General features: G+C 35.0%; 5 non-coding genes across 5 annotated transcripts; all 5 read right to left on the reverse strand.

Annotated features, from left to right (window-relative positions):
- Window positions 1-604: 604 nt before the first annotated feature.
- Window positions 605-4,560, reverse strand: LOC121530433. Its single transcript, XR_005993951.1, has one exon. It is a non-coding gene; the product is annotated as a large subunit ribosomal RNA (ribosomal RNA).
- A 401-nt stretch (window positions 4,561-4,961) lies between these two features.
- LOC121530429 lies at window positions 4,962-5,141 on the reverse strand. The gene has a single exon (XR_005993947.1). It is a non-coding gene; the product is annotated as a 5.8S ribosomal RNA (ribosomal RNA).
- Window positions 5,142-5,773: 632 nt separating this feature from the next.
- Window positions 5,774-7,766, reverse strand: LOC121530431. Its single transcript, XR_005993949.1, has one exon. It is a non-coding gene; the product is annotated as a small subunit ribosomal RNA (ribosomal RNA).
- A 1,469-nt stretch (window positions 7,767-9,235) lies between these two features.
- Window positions 9,236-9,415, reverse strand: LOC121530430. The gene has a single exon (XR_005993948.1). It is a non-coding gene; the product is annotated as a 5.8S ribosomal RNA (ribosomal RNA).
- A 632-nt stretch (window positions 9,416-10,047) lies between these two features.
- On the reverse strand, window positions 10,048-12,039 carry LOC121530432. Its single transcript, XR_005993950.1, has one exon. It is a non-coding gene; the product is annotated as a small subunit ribosomal RNA (ribosomal RNA).
- Between the last annotated feature and the right edge of the window lie 816 nt (window positions 12,040-12,855).

The following is a 12,855-nucleotide window of genomic DNA, read 5'->3' on the forward strand; positions in this document are numbered from 1 at the left end:
GACGTTTCATTTGGCTACCATTATGGGGACTATTGGACACCTATAGATTCCCATATTATTAACTTAGTCTCTTTATGAGACTTGTACTTGTATAATTTCTTTATTTATGTAGAAGTGGTTTTATTACGGCGTCACTAATAAGATGACGTTTCATTTGGCTACCATTATGGGGACTATTGGACACATATAGACTCCCATATTATTAACTTAGTCTCTTTATGAGACTTGTACTTGTTTAATTTCTTTTTTATATATCTCTCTTTATATACATCTCTTATTAGATAATGAACCTTCATTTCGCTGCCTTCATCAAAATGGGAACTATTGGACACTTATAGACTCCCATTGTAGCTAATGAAGGCAAGTTGAAATATTTATAAATTATATATACTTTTAAAATATTCTTTATTATCGTAATAATTAAAAATATATCAAAAATATATATAATTTATATGTACCCTTATACATGTATATACATAAACATTTTGTTATAGCATTAATATATATTAAATAATATATAATAATATTATAAGCCAATGTCAATATATACATATATTTTTAAATAGATGATATAGATAGAAATCCATCCATCCATATCATCTAATCGAATCATCAAGCAAAGGATAAGCTTCAGTGGATCGCAGTATGGCAGCTGCTCAACCACTTACAACACCTTGCCTGTTACAAAAGTCGTTTACAATTGATTCTAGGCTTTGTCATTGTATTAAATAATGTTTTTATATGTAACTAGCGCGGCATCAGGTGATCGAAGATCCTCCCAATTTACTATGTTACAAATTACATTGGCATCACATCCATTGTCGTTTATAAAGTAAATTATAAACTTTAAATGGTTTAGAAGCCATACAATGCAAATTGCCCCTTATTTATCATTGCAGTCCAGCACGGATACGACCTTAGAGGCGTTCAGGCATAATCCAACGGACGTAGCGTCATACCACTGTTCGCTCGAACAAGTATTGTGCCATTGGTCCGTACCTGCGGTTCCTCTCGTACTACGCAGGAATGCTGTCGCAACAACGTTTTGTCATTAGTAGGGTAAAACTAACCTGTCTCACGACGGTCTAAACCCAGCTCACGTTCCCTTGCATGGGTGAACAATCCAACGCTTGGTGAATTTTGCTTCACAATGATAGGAAGAGCCGACATCGAAGGATCAAAAAGCGACGTCGCTATGAACGCTTGGCCGCCACAAGCCAGTTATCCCTATGGTAACTTTTCTGACACCTCTTGTTAAAAACTCTTTAAACCAAAAGGATCGATAGGCCGAGCTTTTTGCTGTCCCTGTGTGTACTGAACACCGAGATCAAGTCAGCATTTGCCCTTTTTGCTCTATGTGTGGTTTCTGTCCGCACTGAGCTGGCCTTGGGACACCTCCGTTATTATTTGAGAGATGTACCGCCCCAGTCAAACTCCCTACCTGGCAATGTCCTTGAATTGGATCATACCTGAGTAATTGGAGTTATACCAAATTTTCAAATCAAAAATACATAAATGCACCGTTTTATTAAAGAATTTGTTTGCAATTATATAACAAACTCGTGATACTTTGATCAAGAAGCTTGCATCAAAACCCAATACCATAAGACATAATAAATATATCCGTATAATGGCTAGGAAATGATACACGTTCCATTTAATCAAGTAAGTAAGGAAACAATAAGAGTAGTGGTATTTCATTGGCGATACCAAACCGAGGTCTAATATCTCCCACTTATTCTACACCTCTTATGTCTCCTTACACTGCCAGATTAGAGTCAAGCTCAAAAGGGTCTTCTTTCCCCGCTAATTATTCCAAGCCCGTTCCCTTGGCTGTGGTTTCGCTAGATAGTAGATAGGGACAGTAGGAATCTCGTTAATCCATTCATGCGCGTCACTAATTAGATGACGAGGCATTTGGCTACCTTAAGAGAGTCATAGTTACTCCCGCCGTTGACCCGCGCTTACTTGAATTTCTTCACTTTGACATTCAGAGCACTGGGCAGAAATCACATTGTGTCAACACCCGCTAGGGCCATCACAATGCTTTGTTTTAATTAGACAGTCGGATTCCCCAAGTCCGTGCCAGTTCTGAATTGATTGTTAATTGATAATCGTTATAATTAATAAGAACTAATTGGTTTAACCCAACTAGTATTCTTAAAAATTTTAGCAAGAAAGTTCCACAATTGGCTACGTAACTAAACTATCCGGGGAACAAGTAACTACCATAAATGATAGAAACTCTATTTACCCAGAACGAGCACATAAACCATGTTATTGTTTCCCAATCAAGCCCGACTATCTCAATCTTCAGAGCCAATCCTTATCCCGAAGTTACGGATCTAATTTGCCGACTTCCCTTACCTACATTATTCTATCGACTAGAGACTCTTCACCTTGGAGACCAGCTGCGGATATTGGTACGGCCTGTTGAGAAGTTTGCGTGTCCCCACCATAAATTTTCAAGGTCCGAGGAGAAAATATCGACACAACAGTATATGTCATGCTCTTCTAGCCCATCTACCATATCTCTCTGCGAAAGACTTCCATGGTAGTACGGCTATAAAACAGAAAAGAAAACTCTTCCGATATCTCTCGACGGCTTCTTTATGGTCGTTCCTGTTGCCAGGATGAGCACGAGGCCCATATTTAATAACAAACGGATACTCAACAGGTTACGGAATTGGAACCGTATTCCCTTTCGTTCAAAATTATTCAAGTATATTATTTCCAGCTTTTATTTGTATATTTCAGTTTTTACTTGAAAATTTTCGGCTTTCGCCTTGAACTTAGGACCGACTAACTCGTGATCAACCACTGTTCACACGAAACCCTTCTCCACTTCAGTCCTCCAAGGTCTCATTCGATTATTTGCTACTACCACCAAGATCTGTACCAATGGCAGCTCCATGCAGGCTTACGCCAAACACTTCTACGCATACACCATTGTACCTTTCCTACTCACTAAAGTTTCAAAATTTATATTACAAGTAATATAAATCATCTACTTTAGCGGTAATGTATAGGTATACAACTTAAGCGCCATCCATTTTAAGGGCTAGTTGCTTCGGCAGGTGAGTTGTTACACACTCCTTAGCGGATTTCGACTTCCATGATCACCGTCCTGCTGTTTTAAGCAACCAACGCCTTTCATGGTATCTGCATGAGTTGTTAATTTGGGCACCGTAACATTACGTTTGGTTCATCCCACAGCGCCAGTTCTGCTTACCAAAAGTGGCCCACTGGGCACATTATATCATAACCTTAAACTTCATATCAAGAAAGTTAAGGTTCTTACCCATTTAAAGTTTGAGAATAGGTTAAGATCGTTTCGACCCTAAGGCCTCTAATCATTCGCTTTACCAGATAAGATTATTTTATATAATATTAAAATGCACCAGCTATCCTGAGGGAAACTTCGGAAGGAACCAGCTACTAGATGGTTCGATTGGTCTTTCGCCCCTATACTCAATTCTGACAATCGATTTGCACGTCAGAACTGTTTCGGTCTTCCATCAGGGTTTCCCTGACTTCAACCTGATCAAGTATAGTTCACCATCTTTCGGGTCACAGCATATATGCTCAAGGTACGTTCCAGTTAGAGGCATATATGATATAAATATCATTATACATAACTATATAGAACGCCCCGGGATTGTGTTAATTAACTATAAATAGTTAAAAACTAATCCCATTATAAAGCCAAGTTAATTACGCTATTAGGTTTATATCCCAATAACTTGCACATATGTTAGACTCCTTGGTCCGTGTTTCAAGACGGGTCCCGAAGGTATCCTGAATCTTTCGCATTGTTAATCATACAAGTGCATATAATAAACACAAAAATCAATGATAATTATGCCATTATATAATTCCGAAAAATTAACGCACTGTATTCATATAAATCTATCAGCACTTTATCAAATTAATAACATTTATTCTGTGTTAAAATGCAAGCAATTTAATTGGAATAAACTATAAGTTATATTTTATGATAAATTTTGTATGCTAATAGATTACAATGTCCTTATATGGAAAAAATGCACACTATTATCATAATATTGTTTAAATATTACAATTATAATGATGAATTTTCCATAACGGATATTCAGGTTCATCGGGCTTAACCTCTAAGCAGTTTCACGTACTATTTAACTCTCTATTCAGAGTTCTTTTCAACTTTCCCTCACGGTACTTGTTTACTATCGGTCTCATGGTTATATTTAGTTTTAGATGGAGTTTACCACCCACTTAGTGCTGCACTATCAAGCAACACGACTCTTTGGAAACATCATCTAGTAATCATTAACGTTATACGGGCCTGGCACCCTCTATGGGTAAATGGCCTCATTTAAGAAGGACTTAAATCATTAATTTCTCATACTAGAATATTGACGCTCCATACACTGCATCTCACATTTGCCATATAGACAAAGTGACTTAGTGCTGAACTGATTTCTTTTCGCTCGCCGCTACTAAGAAAATCCTTGTTAGTTTCTTTTCCTCCCTAATTAATATGCTTAAATTCAGGGGGTAGTCCCATATGAGTTGAGGTTGTATATAACACTTTTAATGCAATTAATTCTTTTATATATATAATGATAAAAACATTTTAATAAATTCGTTTACAATTATATTTCCATTTTTATATGCTATTTTAAACGAATCAACGAAGAACAATAACATTTCCATTTGCTTTCAATTTTCATATCATTAATATGAGACAATTCTAGATAAATTTTTATGCTAGACATTTCTCAGTATTATTTGACTGAAATCGAAAATATTTTCTCTTCGTTTTTTCACATTCAAATAAATAACAAATGCGAGATAATGTTTTTTCATACATTTTTTAATATTATGAATAAAATAATTTAATTATTTGTATCCAATAATATACCATACGCTTATAAAATCTGATTTCAAATTTTATAAACAACTTAATTAGCATAGTCTTACAACCCTCAACCATATGTAGTCCAAGCAGCACTATAAAATTAATTAAAGTACTATAACAGCATGGACTGCGATATGCGTTCAAAATGTCGATGTTCATGTGTCCTGCAGTTCACACGATGACGCACAGTTTGCTGCGTTCTTCATCGACCCATGAGCCGAGTGATCCACCGCTTAGAGTTTTAATATTTGGTTTTTTAATTTTGTCATTTATGTTTTTATTGAAAGAAATTAAAAATACACCATTTTACTGGCATATATCAATTCCTTCAATAAATATGTTTTTATACCTAAAATAAATGTTGCGAAATGTCTTAGTTTTATATAAGCAATGTATATCAAGTGATTTACGGGCAATTTACGGTATGAATACTTTTAAGCGATATACATTGGGATTTATATAAAACATTAACCTGAAGAATACCAGGTACAACATTGTATATTTTAGGTTGTTGCATAATCCAACGTATGCTCATAGCTGAGATGAACAATACATATTCGCAACGCGTGTTATATTATGGTCCATATACACACATGATAAATATTATTTAAAAATGCATTTGCATTTTGACTTTGTGCCTCTTATAATAAAGTCTTTCTCCTCCTCCATCCACACTCCATAAAATACATATAATTAAGGAAAAGCCATTATATGTTCATTTGTGTTGATATATATATAATGATGACCGCCACTACACCATCATTTTTTGAATTTCATGAATTCTTTTTGTTATTTATTTTGGCAAATTGTTTTTATTTGAATTATAAATAAATATAATACAAATTTTTTGTTAACGGTAAGGATATTATACAATAATGATCCTTCCGCAGGTTCACCTACGGAAACCTTGTTACGACTTTTACTTCCTCTAAATAATCAAGTTCGGTCAACTTTTGCGAAACAACCGTAACACACAAGGCGTCACAGTGATCACGTCCGGAGACCTCACTAAATAATTCAATCGGTAGTAGCGACGGGCGGTGTGTACAAAGGGCAGGGACGTAATCAATGCGAGTTAATGACTCACACTTACTGGGAATTCCAAGTTCATGTGAACAGTTTCAGTTCACAATCCCAAGCATGAAAGTGGTTCAGCGGTTTACCCGGACCTCTCGGTCTAGGAAATACACGTTGATACTTTCATTGTAGCGCGTGCAGCCCAGGACATCTAAGGGCATCACAGACCTGTTATTGCTCAATCTCATTATTGCTAGACGCAATTTGTCCATTTAAGAAGCTAGTGTCCTTATAATGGGACAAACCAACAGGTACGGCTCCACTTATATAAACACATTCAAACACAATAAACATTTTACTGCCACCGTGAATGAAGGCTATATAAGCTTCAGCACCATAATCCTGAAGATATCTATTTAATATATTTGAGTCTCGTTCGTTATCGGAATTAACCAGACAAATCACTCCACGAACTAAGAACGGCCATGCACCACCACCCATAGATTCGAGAAAGAGCTATCAATCTGTCTTACACACTTATGTTCGGACCTGGTAAGTTTTCCCGTGTTGAGTCAAATTAAGCCGCAGGCTCCACTCCTGGTGGTGCCCTTCCGTCAATTCCTTTAAGTTTCAGCTTTGCAACCATACTTCCCCCGGAGCCCAAAAGCTTTGGTTTCCCGGGAAGCGACTGAGAGAGCCATAAAAGTAGCTACACCCAATTGCTAGCTGGCATCGTTTATGGTTAGAACTAGGGCGGTATCTGATCGCCTTCGAACCTCTAACTTTCGTTCTTGATTAATGAAAACATCTTTGGCAAATGCTTTCGCTTAAGTTAGTCTTACGACGGTCCAAGAATTTCACCTCTCGCGTCGTAATACTAATGCCCCCAAACTGCTTCTATTAATCATTACCTCTTGATCTGAAAACCAATGAAAGCAGAACAGAGGTCTTATTTCATTATCCCATGCACAGAATATTCAGGCATTTGAAGCCTGCTTTAAGCACTCTAATTTGTTCAAAGTAATTGTACCGGCCCACAATAACACTCGTTTAAGAGCACTAATGCAGGTTTTTAAATAGGGAGGAACATATGAAAAATACAAGTATCTCAACACATATAAGAACTCCACCGGTAATACGCTTACATACATAAAGGTATAGTACTAACCACAATTGTAAGTTGTACTACCCGTATGAAGCACAAGTTCAACTACGAACGTTTTAACCGCAACAACTTTAATATACGCTATTGGAGCTGGAATTACCGCGGCTGCTGGCACCAGACTTGCCCTCCAATTGGTCCTTGTTAAAGGATTTAAAGTGTACTCATTCCAATTACAGGGCCTCGGATATGAGTCCTGTATTGTTATTTTTCGTCACTACCTCCCCGAGCTGGGAGTGGGTAATTTACGCGCCTGCTGCCTTCCTTAGATGTGGTAGCCGTTTCTCAGGCTCCCTCTCCGGAATCGAACCCTGATTCCCCGTTACCCGTTGCAACCATGGTAGTCCTAGATACTACCATCAAAAGTTGATAGGGCAGACATTTGAAAGATCTGTCGTCGGTACATGACCATACGATCTGCATGTTATCTAGAGTTCAACCAATATAACGATCTTGCGATCGCTTGGTTTTAGCCTAATAAAAGCACATGTCCCATAAGGTTCATGTTTTAATTGCATGTATTAGCTCTAGAATTACCACAGTTATCCAAGTAACTGTTAACGATCTAAGGAACCATAACTGATATAATGAGCCTTTTGCGGTTTCACTTTTAATTCGTGTGTACTTAGACATGCATGGCTTAATCTTTGAGACAAGCATATAACTACTGGCAGGATCAACCAGAATAATGTTTTTAATCATATTTCATTTTCATATTTTTGAATAGAAATTTGTATTTCTCTTGTAGAAATAATTTATTTATTTCTTATATTCGAATACGGCCACTTATTAAAGCCATCGTATTCGTTTTTTTTTGTTCTCCAGTTTTATTATCGATTGAAATAGTTTTCAATACAATAATATATATTTCCATTATATATTTTATAAATACCATATACATAATTTCATTCTAAAATATCATTTTATTTCAACATACAATATTATTGTATCCACACATGTTTAATTTTTTGTTTAATCAATATAAATATTGAATTAAATCATTTGCATTTTGATGATAAATTTAAAATTTATCTTTTTCATATAAACTTTCGAGTAATATATAATATAAAACCGAACGCTTATATAAAAATATATTTTTACAATTCCTTTGATCTCGCTGAACCACATAATACCGAAAACGATATTCTACGATCCAATTGTTAGGTAAATATATAGTATATCAATCAAGTTACAGTATATACCACCTTTCTGTTGAAAATTAACGATAATAATTGGAAACGAATTGTAGTTATATAGTAATATATAACACCTTGGCCTTTGTTTCAACGATATTATCTAAGGGCAATAAATATTAACCGCGTAGCCAAGTTCAATATTCTAAGAGAAAATTGTAACAAATTTATACGGATAATATTATTATTATAAATTTCCTTTTTATAAATATTGACAAAATTTATATATATAATGTAAATTTTGATCAATACTGGATGGCCAACAACTGACCATCATATAGTAGTTTTTGGACACGCTGTCCTGAAAATGGGTATTTTTCATTCTTTTTGGCACCCAAGATGTATATACTCTCTTATATTATAAAGAAAGTTTTAATAGTGTCTCATATACATATTGAACCTATAAGTCATATTAATATAACTTATTAGATTTATATGTATAATATTCAATTTGAACTGATTTCTTTTCGCTCGCCGCTACTAAGAAAATCCTTGTTAGTTTCTTTTCCTCCCCTAATTAATATGCTTAAATTCAGGGGGTAGTCCCATATGAGTTGAGGTTGTATATAACACTTTTAATGCAATTAATTCTTTTATATATATAATGATAAAAACATTTTAATAAATTCGTTTACAATTATATTTCCATTTTTATATGCTATTTTAAACGAATCAACGAAGAACAATAACATTTCCATTTGCTTTCAATTTTCATATCATTAATATGAGACAATTCTAGATAAATTTTTATGCTAGACATTTCTCAGTATTATTTGACTGAAATCGAAAATATTTCTCTTCGTTTTTTCACATTCAAATAAATAACAAATGCGAGATAATGTTTTTTCATACATTTTTTAATATTATGAATAAAATAATTTAATTATTTGTATCCAATAATATACCATACGCTTATAAAATCTGATTTCAAATTTTATAAACAACTTAATTAGCATAGTCTTACAACCCTCAACCATATGTAGTCCAAGCAGCACTATAAAATTAATTAAAGTACTATAACAGCATGGACTGCGATATGCGTTCAAAATGTCGATGTTCATGTGTCCTGCAGTTCACACGATGACGCACAGTTTGCTGCGTTCTTCATCGACCCATGAGCCGAGTGATCCACCGCTTAGAGTTTTAATATTTGGTTTTTAATTTTGTCATTTATGTTTTTATTGAAAGAAATTAAAAATACACCATTTTACTGGCATATATCAATTCCTTCAATAAATATGTTTTTATACCTAAAATAAATGTTGCGAAATGTCTTAGTTTTATATAAGCAATGTATATCAAGTGATTTACGGGCAATTTACGGTATGAATACTTTTTAAGCGATATACATTGGGATTTATATAAAACATTAACCTGAAGAATACCAGGTACAACATTGTATATTTTAGGTTGTTGCATAATCCAACGTATGCTCATAGCTGAGATGAACAATACATATTCGCAACGCGTGTTATATTATGGTCCATATACACACATGATAAATATTATTTAAAAATGCATTTGCATTTTGACTTTGTGCCTCTTATAATAAAGTCTTTCTCCTCCTCCATCCACACTCCATAAAATACATATAATTAAGGAAAAGCCATTATATGTTCATTTGTGTTGATATATATATAATGATGACCGCCACTACACCATCATTTTTTGAATTCCATGAATTCTTTTTGTTATTTATTTTGGCAAATTGTTTTTATTTGAATTATAAATAAATATAATACAAATTTTTTGTTAACGGTAAGGATATTATACAATAATGATCCTTCCGCAGGTTCACCTACGGAAACCTTGTTACGACTTTTACTTCCTCTAAATAATCAAGTTCGGTCAACTTTTGCGAAACAACCGTAACACACAAGGCGTCACAGTGATCACGTCCGGAGACCTCACTAAATAATTCAATCGGTAGTAGCGACGGGCGGTGTGTACAAAGGGCAGGGACGTAATCAATGCGAGTTAATGACTCACACTTACTGGGAATTCCAAGTTCATGTGAACAGTTTCAGTTCACAATCCCAAGCATGAAAGTGGTTCAGCGGTTTACCCGGACCTCTCGGTCTAGGAAATACACGTTGATACTTTCATTGTAGCGCGTGCAGCCCAGGACATCTAAGGGCATCACAGACCTGTTATTGCTCAATCTCATTATTGCTAGACGCAATTTGTCCATTTAAGAAGCTAGTGTCCTTATAATGGGACAAACCAACAGGTACGGCTCCACTTATATAAACACATTCAAACACAATAAACATTTTACTGCCACCGTGAATGAAGGCTATATAAGCTTCAGCACCATAATCCTGAAGATATCTATTTAATATATTTGAGTCTCGTTCGTTATCGGAATTAACCAGACAAATCACTCCACGAACTAAGAACGGCCATGCACCACCACCCATAGATTCGAGAAAGAGCTATCAATCTGTCTTACACACTTATGTTCGGACCTGGTAAGTTTTCCCGTGTTGAGTCAAATTAAGCCGCAGGCTCCACTCCTGGTGGTGCCCTTCCGTCAATTCCTTTAAGTTTCAGCTTTGCAACCATACTTCCCCCGGAGCCCAAAAGCTTTGGTTTCCCGGGAAGCGACTGAGAGAGCCATAAAAGTAGCTACACCCAATTGCTAGCTGGCATCGTTTATGGTTAGAACTAGGGCGGTATCTGATCGCCTTCGAACCTCTAACTTTCGTTCTTGATTAATGAAAACATCTTTGGCAAATGCTTTCGCTTAAGTTAGTCTTACGACGGTCCAAGAATTTCACCTCTCGCGTCGTAATACTAATGCCCCCAAACTGCTTCTATTAATCATTACCTCTTGATCTGAAAACCAATGAAAGCAGAACAGAGGTCTTATTTCATTATCCCATGCACAGAATATTCAGGCATTTGAAGCCTGCTTTAAGCACTCTAATTTGTTCAAAGTAATTGTACCGGCCCACAATAACACTCGTTTAAGAGCACTAATGCAGGTTTTTAAATAGGAGGAACATATGAAAAATACAAGTATCTCAACACATATAAGAACTCCACCGGTAATACGCTTACATACATAAAGGTATAGTACTAACCACAATTGTAAGTTGTACTACCCGTATGAAGCACAAGTTCAACTACGAACGTTTTAACCGCAACAACTTTAATATACGCTATTGGAGCTGGAATTACCGCGGCTGCTGGCACCAGACTTGCCCTCCAATTGGTCCTTGTTAAAGGATTTAAAGTGTACTCATTCCAATTACAGGGCCTCGGATATGAGTCCTGTATTGTTATTTTTCGTCACTACCTCCCCGAGCTGGGAGTGGGTAATTTACGCGCCTGCTGCCTTCCTTAGATGTGGTAGCCGTTTCTCAGGCTCCCTCTCCGGAATCGAACCCTGATTCCCCGTTACCCGTTGCAACCATGGTAGTCCTAGATACTACCATCAAAAGTTGATAGGGCAGACATTTGAAAGATCTGTCGTCGGTACATGACCATACGATCTGCATGTTATCTAGAGTTCAACCAATATAACGATCTTGCGATCGCTTGGTTTTAGCCTAATAAAAGCACATGTCCCATAAGGTTCATGTTTTAATTGCATGTATTAGCTCTAGAATTACCACAGTTATCCAAGTAACTGTTAACGATCTAAGGAACCATAACTGATATAATGAGCCTTTTGCGGTTTCACTTTTAATTCGTGTGTACTTAGACATGCATGGCTTAATCTTTGAGACAAGCATATAACTACTGGCAGGATCAACCAGAATAATGTTTTTAATCATATTTCATTTTCATATTTTTGAATAGAAATTTGTATTTCTCTTGTAGAAATAATTTATTTATTTCTTATATTCGAATACGGCCACTTATTAAAGCCATCGTATTCGTTTTTTTTTGTTCTCCAGTTTTATTATCGATTGAAATAGTTTTCAATACAATAATATATATTTCCATTATATATTTTATAAATACCATATACATAATTTCATTCTAAAATATCATTTTATTTCAACATACAATATTATTGTATCCACACATGTTTAATTTTTGTTTAATCAATATAAATATTGAATTAAATCATTTGCATTTTGATGATAAATTTAAAATTTATCTTTTTCATATAAACTTTCGAGTAATATATAATATAAAACCGAACGCTTATATAAAAATATATTTTTACAATTCCTTTGATCTCGCTGAACCACATAATACCGAAAACGATATTCTACGATCCAATTGTTAGGTAAATATATAGTATATCAATCAAGTTACAGTATATACCACCTTTCTGTTGAAAATTAACGATAATAATTGGAAACGAATTGTAGTTATATAGTAATATATAACACCTTGGCCTTTGTTTCAACGATATTATCTAAGGGCAATAAATATTAACCGCGTAGCCAAGTTCAATATTCTAAGAGAAAATTGTAACAAATTTATACGGATAATATTATTATTATAAATTTCCTTTTTATAATATTGACAAAAATTTATATATATAATGTAAATTTTGATCAATACTGGATGGCCAACAACTGACCATCATATAGTAGTTTTTGGACACGCTGTCCTGAAAATGG

This window comes from Drosophila eugracilis, unplaced genomic scaffold, assembly GCF_018153835.1.
Source record: "Drosophila eugracilis isolate 14026-0451.02 unplaced genomic scaffold, ASM1815383v1 contig_1565, whole genome shotgun sequence".
In the NCBI taxonomy this organism is placed as follows: Eukaryota; Metazoa; Arthropoda; class Insecta; order Diptera; family Drosophilidae; genus Drosophila; species Drosophila eugracilis.